This window comes from Chionomys nivalis, chromosome 16, assembly GCF_950005125.1.
Source record: "Chionomys nivalis chromosome 16, mChiNiv1.1, whole genome shotgun sequence".
Lineage (NCBI taxonomy): Eukaryota > Metazoa > Chordata > Mammalia > Rodentia > Cricetidae > Chionomys > Chionomys nivalis.
This window is the reverse complement of record NC_080101.1, coordinates 34,075,145-34,083,792: the sequence shown is the minus strand read 5'-3', so window position 1 is coordinate 34,083,792 and position 8,648 is coordinate 34,075,145. Positions and strand designations below refer to the sequence as shown.

Genomic DNA, 8,648 nt, shown 5'->3' with positions numbered 1-8,648 from the left:
GTTCATTAAGTCAAATGCATGTCTAGGAAACTTGAAACATCTCAAGGTGTGAGCCTCCTGAGGACACCTTCATTCAGTCCTGGAGTCTGCAGCAAAGGTCCTGCTTTAGAATGTGAGTGGATGGTTTGAGCTCACTAGAAAATGTTAATACAACAAGGGAAGAATAGGACCACAATTTTGTGCCAAATTTGAAGGAAGCTTTATTAAATACTGGCCAGAACTATGGACACTGGCTGGGTGCATACCAGGGATTGTCAGAGAATGGCTGTGAACTACCTTAGTCCAGTGTTTATTAGGACAAAACCTACAGGGCTGAATACTTCTCACCTTCAGCCCTTTGGGGGAAAGCATACATCTTGATGAACTTTCTGCCTGTGTTCCTCTTGCATATATATGATCAAGCACATTCTCTGCATTTGGGGCAACCAAACTGGTTTACAGAAGTGAAAGTGCATGGCTTGTTATCTTACATAAACAGCAGCCCCCAGCATCCCAGGAGTTTATCTCTTTGGGTAAGTGGGCCTCAGAGATTAGAGACATTTTTGTTTTATATATATCTGAAGCAAAACAGCTAAAACTTAAAACATAATTTTTGCTCTCACAGTGTGCACAGTTTGGTGGTAGGATTTGTGTGTGTGTGTGTGGTGTGTGTGCGCGCATGTGTGTGTGTGGTTTATTTTTTGCCTCAGGAGCTATTTTTCTGCTGCTTATTTGAGAGTTGTACATTTAAATTCCCTTTTAGCTGCATACGTGATGTAGTTTTTTGCTTTGAAAAAAATAAAGATTTTTCACTTAGCCTGAACAGACTTTTAATACACAGGGTGACCAATCTCAACATCAACAGCTTTTAATGTTGAGAAGGTATATATTTAGAATTAGTCAGCTGGGCTAGGTTTAGATTATCTCAATTTTGTTGGTAGCAACTGAGCTTCATAATCAGGAGCCAGCAGAACACCTTCTCTCATTTAGGCCGTATCAGGTGACTTTGGCCACATCATTGTCATAGAGTTTTTTCACAGCCTGTTTGATCTGGAGCTTGCTGGCTGTGACATCCACAGTGAGCACAAGTATGTTGTTTTCTGTCTTCTTCATGGCTGAATCAGTGGTCGGGGGCACTGGGTGATGGCATAGTGGTCAAGGTGTTTCTCCGGGGTGCGCTCTGTCAAGAGTATTTGGGCTGCCGGAAGGTGGGTGACATGCAGATCCTTTTGTGGTTGTGGCTACCTTTCAGCACTGCCTTTTTGGCTTTTAAAACCTTTACTCTTCAACTTTGGGAGGGGCAGGGACTTCCTTCTTTGTTTTTGGTACTCTCTGTAATATCAACATTATTATACTGGAAATTTCATTATAGTTGCCATGGTATCAGCACACCTTTAAAACCTATAGTAATTTTTCTTAAAACATTACAAAGTCTGTCATTATTGTTATAAACTGAGTACCTTCTTATATTTTCGATTATTTAAGAAACGGTAAGCATTCCGGTATTCTTTCTTCATTTTTCAGTGTTTCTATAGCAAAAGTGTCTTTATATCTTTGCCTCACTGTCCCATTCATGGAATTTAACAGCAGAGCCAGAAAGCTTACTATCTTCAGACAGGAACATTTCTGACAGCCTAGTTTCTCTTCCTCTGTTCTCCTCCTCTCCCCCTCTGCTTTTCTCCCATTGCCTGTACCACTCCCACTCTGCTTTGGAAAATCAATAGGAAACAGAGAGGGAGAGACATGTTTGTGTTTGAGTTATCACAAAAGCATTATTACAATATATGTATGAGGGTACGTAAGTTCCTTTATCAGCTACCTGATTCATTAACATAAACAATATTTTCTTATCTAGGTCTTTCTTAACAGGCTGTGTCACAGAAGATCCTCTGTACTTGATTAATCAGCTTGGCTGAAATGAAAAATCCATTAATTTAGGTTATCTTTTTCCTTTGGTGTTCTCTCATTCACTGTGGAAAGATTTCTCAACCTTACAATTGTTGAAGAGCTTTATAGTTCCTTGGTTATAACTAATTGCATCTGTCTAATTAGAATATGTATAAGTTCATTGGAAACAATAAAAATGGTTTGAATGATTGAGATTATGCTTTACATTTAAGGTTAATTTCTTACCTTGTCTGTGCTTACTTCTGAAAATACCAGCATTTTGTTATGCCTATTTTTTCTCCCATTGCACTAAATGTGATGATGATGTGTTCTATGCCATAGATACCAGATAAAACCTTTTAAAATGGAGAGTACATTATTTTTAAGACCATATTGATAACTGCCTTTAAAAATAAATCAGTTTATACCAAGTGTCTTTCTTAATACTTTTCCACCTTCATTTTTTAAAAAGACTTATTTATTATGTATATACAATGTTCTGTCTGAATGTACGCCTGCACCCCAGAAGAGGGCGCCAAATCCCATTACAGATGGTGTGAGCCAACATGTGGTTGCTGGGAATTGAACTCAAAATATCTGGAAGAACAACCAATGCTCTTAAATGCTGAGACATCTCTCCATCCCCCTCCACCTTCATTCTTTTTTATTTATTTATTTATTTATTTATTTATTTATTTATTTATTTATTTATTTATTTTTATTTTTCGAGACAGGGTTTCTCCGTAGCCTTTGGAGCCTGTCCTGGAACTAGCTCTTGTAGACCAGGCTGGTCTCGAACTCACAGAGATCTGCCTGCCTCTGCCTCCTGAGTGCTGGGATTAAAGGCGTGTGCCACCACTGCCCGGCTTCCACCTTCATTTTTTATAGATTTATTTTTACTTTTAATTACGTATAGGTATGTGTACTTATTATCAATGTGCGGTCCATAAGACCCTGTTAAAAACAACAAGAACTCTCTAGGCAGCGATGGCACATGCGTTTAATCCTAGCACTTAGGAGGCAGAGGCAGGCAGATCTCTGTGAGTTTGAGACCAGCCTGGTCTGCAAGAGCAAGTTCCAGTACAGTCTCCAAAGCTACAGAGAAACCCTGTCTTGAAAAACTAAAACCAAACCAAAACAAAAAATCTTCTAAAATTAGAAATCCTAAAGTGTATTTTCCTATTAACCAAAATAATATTGAATACCTAGAAATATGTTTCAGAAGAAATATTTATTAATGACTTTTTATTTTAAACATGCTTGCATCTGCATCTGAAATATAATTAGCTAAATAAAACATTGATCATTTTCTAATAGTTTAAAACATGAAAAATGCTTTATGTATCTTGAGCTATTGTTTTCTGTAATAATGAAACAGATTTTACTCTCAAAATTGAAACTACTTTAAATGTAATTGTGTGTAATTTAAGTTTCTAAATGCATTAAACTGTACTTAACTTGTGGTGTAATTAAGCAAAATGGTTCATCATACAATTATAGGCAGTCTTTGAAATTAAAAAGGAAAGGCCCACCGGCATGCCCCATAGTTGTGATCCCAGCACTCGGGAGGTGAAACTAAAGGATTGCATGAATGTCTGAACTATAGAAAGATTATCTGAAGAAACCAAAATGGAAATTAAAAACATTTTTTAAAATGAAGTTTTTTGAGACAGGGTCTCACTATGTAGATCAGAGTCTGTCTCAAGCTTCCAGAGACCTGTTTTCCTCTTCTCTTCCTCGTCCCGAGTGCTGGGGTTAAAGGTCTGTGCCAATTTTAATTAAAATCATAATTGGAATCATTTATAATTTTTTTGTCACAAGTTTTCTAGATGTCTCTTACGACTGGTTTGAATTCGGCATATCATTGCCTAATATCTAGATTAATTTTATCTGTATAATCTTGTATTTTAGAGTTTATTTTGTAGGTACTATTCAAATTTCAGTGGTATATTACGTGTTATATCTTTTTCTTTTCATTGAACTATATATCCTAAGCCCAAGGTATAATTCAATCTGGCTTTGAGCTTGTGAGACTTCTGCCTCATCTTGTGCAGCGATCTGCCCACCACTCTGTGTTATCATTGATTAGTCTGGCTTTCTTTTATACCTGCTATTCTGTTTTATTTTCTAGAGCAACTCATAGTACACAGAACTTTTGTGTATTTTTTTAAGTCACTATGTAGCTAAGGATAACCTTATAACATACTATCTCCCAAGTGCTCAGATTGCAGGAATGAGTCACCATACCTAGTTTATGTGGTGCTAGGGATCATACCCAGGACTTTTTGATATTGTTCAAGCATTTTATCAAGTGAGTTACATTGCCAGGCCAAAATCTTAATGTTAATTCTCCAAGGTTTCTAAATGTAGAGACTCAATTTGGCAGGCAGAACCCATAAACTCCCATGGGGTAAAAGTCTGCCCATGTGGCTTAGTCAGCCAAGAGTGGTGGTTACTGAAAGACGAAGGCCACAGGGTTACCACTCCTGGATCAGTTTGGTGTTAGTAGTCTGTTCAGTTCTTACAGTCCAGGAGGTGTGAGAGGCACTGAGGCTAAGAGTGACTTTTCAGATCACACTACAGAAAGAAACTGCTGTGTTTTAATTGTGAATTCCATTCAGTAAAAGTCTGAAAAGAACTGTAAGCATTACTCAGGATTCTTTTCTCTAAAGCAGTTCTTTTACAGTTGGCTCTCGAGGGACTAGGTCCCCTAGTCTCAGGTACTCACTCGAAATTTCTAAGCTTACAAAAGCAAAACAAAACAAAACAAAAAACTCCTGTACCCAAGGAAAATTAGGTTGTTCACTGCATTTGAGTGCATGTATAGCAGGTAAGAAAGAAATATTTATCTCATCTTCATTTTCTTACTTTTCTTTTTAAAAGCCGTCTGTGGCTGGAGAGAGGGCTCAGGTTAAGAACACTTGCGGTTCTTCTGGCACATCATTGGGTAGCTGATAACTCCCTAGTCCCAGGGGATCCGGGATCACATATGGCGCGTGGCAGTGGTGGGAGTCACACAAAAGTATAATAAATCTTTTTAAAAGTTAGTATATTTTTCCTTTAAAATGTTTTATATTGAGGTTGTTACTTAAAAACATCTTTGATATGGTTAATAATTCAATTTTAATTTTAGTCTAAATTAAATTTAAAAGTTAAATTACAAATTTTGAACCATTCTGTTGTTAAAAAAACTAAACTTATGGAAATAATTTGATATGTTTGCCAGCTAGTGATTGTTTAAAAGATACTTGGAGACGATATAGTGTCTCATGCCTTAATCTCCCCCTAGGGAGACTGAAGCAGGAGGATTGCTACAAGTTTAAGATCAAAAGAATGAAAACCTGTCTCAGGTCTGGCATGGGCGCTTACTTGATGTATTAGATCACCACTTATTATTTAAATAAACTAATATCCACATATTCACATTTTAAATCTCTAAAATGCTTTCCATACTGTCAGAACATAAAAGATATATTTTTGGTGAGATCCTGTCCCAGAGAGAAAGCTGTCAGGTTTTGTACATGTGCTTGTATATATTCCACAACCTGAGCTTTAAAGTAGATGTTATGTCACACTATTATTTCCTTTTCTTTTGATTTGGATTTCTATTTTAAAATTTCCATTTGCTTATTTGATGAAGGTGTATGGGGAGCTCAGAGGATAGTTTTGAGGGGTTGACTCTTTCCTTCTACAGTGTGGTTTCTGAGGATAGAACTCAGACCCTCAGGCTTGGTGGCTCCTGCCGTTTTTAGCTACTGAGCCGACTTATTGTCTGTTGGTTTGATTTTTAAATGCTGGACTCAGCCCCCAGAAATTTCTCTTTTGAGACCGACTCACAGTTTGGCAAATACTGCTTCAGGATAAGACTCCTCCAGCTAATGCTGCCATATGCTTCCAGTAGAAAAATGCCACATTGTCAAAATAAGGAAGCTGCTTGCCCTGAGTTGAAGCTAGCCCTTAGACTGGCCTTAGAGAGGAAGGGAAAGATAAAAGAACATGTTTGGTTGCTGGGTAGAGCACAGAAGACAGTGTAGGAAGATATAAATGAGAACTGAGTTAGGATGTTTTATAAAACCAAATAAAGCCATTTTTCTGTTTCAAAATTCATAACTCTTAAGAACAGAAGGGAGCCTTCTCCACCTCCTCTGTCTTCCAAGTGATTTCATGTATTTTGAGGATAGAGAAAGAAAGAAAGAAAGATCAAATCTCCCCTTAATGAAAAAATTAGAAGTTGAGGTGGGTGAAAATTTGAGAGAAAGCAATTTGAATCAGATTTAGATTTATATGACATTCTTTGAATAATGACTAAATTTTCCGTAGTGCTATTAATAATGAGGAAGCATTTTCAGTGTCTTGAACTTACAGTAATAAAGATTAAAGAGGTTGTCTAGATGTTGAAAGTAAGATTAGTAAGAAAAAGAGCAAACAACAACATCATTGAAGGTCTCAGGCTTTCTTCTTCCACAAAATAACTGTTAAATTATTCTTCAGATCCCTGCAGTAAGGAAGCTGTTTGTTACTTTGCAGATATTAGAATTTTTACATCATGGTCTGAGGAGTTGGGACAGTAGGTCAGGGTTTGCCTTGCAAAGGTGAGAACCTGAGTTCAGTTTTTCAAAACTTTTATTTAAAAGCAAAAGTGGGTGTACTAGTCCCTGTAATTCCAGACTGAAGACAAAGGAATCTCTGGGGCAATTGAGCTCCAGGTTCAGGGAAAGAGAGAGACCCTGTTTTAAAGTAATAAAGTAGAGTAATTGAGGAAGACACTGGGTGTCAACTTCTGGCCTCCACACACTTGTGTAAGTGTGCTTGCACATATACATGGAATTACACATTGCCATGAACAATTCATATGATAATTGTTGAACAAAGTTCTAGAAAGTACACCATGCTGATCTTTCCCTGCATAAGCGCTTTGGATAGGATTGTTCTCAAAACAGAGTGAAGTTCAGGCCTTAACCGCAGAGTTTAGTCTTGGTTTTTCCCTCTTGTGTCGCCAGGGTAGTCCCAGATCACTGTGCTGCTGAGGATGATCTTGAGCTCCTAATCTTCCCACTGATGAAGGCACATGCCACTCTGCCCAGTCACTCCCAGTGTGTGAGTTTCAGGGCCCTCACAAGCCAGAGAGGGAATTAGATCCCTTGGAGCTAGAGTTATGTGGGTCTTAGAAACTGAACTCAGACCCTATGTTCCTAACTGTTGAGCCTTCTTTCCAGCACCCCCTTCCAATCTCAGTAATCCCATCTTTATATCAGTAAGTTATCTTGTTTAAGTCTGTATCCTCAGCATTTAGCCCAGTTGCAGGTCATATAAAAAAGGTAAATGAGTATTTATTTGTTAACGTTATTATTGAAGAGTCCTTAGAAAGTAACACTGTTGCTATTGTTTTTTTTTTTTTTTAATCATTAAAGAACTTATCATGACTTATTTGAATGCATTGATCTTGTATAGACTTCTGTAATTTCCTCACCTGGGATATTGAGACTACATAGTGAAAGTGTCTCAAAAACAACACAGACCTGTCCCCAAAAGAATTTATGGAATTCACTATGTATACCAGTCTGGTCTGAAACTCATCTGCTTGCCTCTACCCTCTGAGTGCTGGGATTAAAGGCAGTGCTACCATGCTTGGCTATATTTTCTAATCTCTTATTATAACTTGAGTTATGCTTATCTCTGTGGCAACATAAATTAATTTTAATTTCTAATCTAAGATTGTGGCAGAAATTATTATTAGCAGCTTTATTTGAAATGTAGATTTTATGAGTATTACATTGAGAACATTTTAAATATAGTACTTAAGTTGTTTTTGTATTAGGAAAGTTAGGATTTTTCCTAATTAAAATTCCATTATCTGTCAATCTGTCAAACTGGATTCTTTACAGAAAAAATATGTTGGAAATGATTTGTCTTACTCTACTTTTTGTGTTATGTCTGTGAGTGCATGGCGCTGGGGTGGGGACCAGACTTTGTAGTGCTCTACTACTGAGTTGGACCCTCAGCTCTGGATCGCACTGTGTAGCCCAGACTGGTGTCTGTAGAAATCAGCTTGATTCGGGATATAACCATGCTAGCCAAAGGATAAAACTATTATTATTTTTAATTTATTAGATTTTTTTTTAAAAAAAATTACCAATCCAAATTTCCACTCCCTCCTTTACTCCCATTCCTTCCACACACCCTCCCACCCTACCCCCCTCTAATCCTAAGAGAGGGTAAGGCACATTGCTTTGTGGAAGGTCCAAGGCCCTCCCTGCTACATCTAGGCTGAGCAAGATACACATCCAAAGAGTATAGGATCCCCCCAAAGCCAGTACAAGCAGTAGAGATAAACTTCAGTGCCACTGCCAGTGACCCCTCAGTCTGCCCCAGCTATGCAACTGTCAACCACTTTCAGAGGGACTAGTTTGGTCCTATGCTTGTTCCTTCCCAGTCCAGCTGGATCTGGTGAGCTCCCATTAGCTCAGGTGAACTGTTTGAGTGATGAACCCTTCATGGTCTTGACCTCTTTGCTCATATTCTCATTCCTTCTACTCTTCAACTGGACCTTGGGAGTTCAGTCCAGTGCTCTGATGTGGGTCTCTGCCTCTGTTTCCATCAGTTGCTGGATGAAGGTTTTATGGTGATATTTAAGATAATCACCAGTCTGACTACAGGGCAAGGCCAGTTCGGGCACCCTCTCCTCTACTGCTTAGGGTCTTAGCTGGCGTCATCTTTGTGGATTCCTGGGAATTTCTCTAGAGCCAGGTTTCTCACTAACCCCATAATGGCTCCCTCAGTGA

The 8,648-nt window shown here is 38.1% G+C and overlaps 1 protein-coding gene across 4 annotated transcripts in view; it reads left to right on the top strand.

The window, feature by feature from the left end:
• Positions 1-8,648, top strand: part of Rngtt (RNA guanylyltransferase and 5'-phosphatase) — a 180,078-nt gene that overhangs the window by 125,263 nt on the left and 46,167 nt on the right. The gene's annotated exons all lie outside the window — the stretch shown is intronic.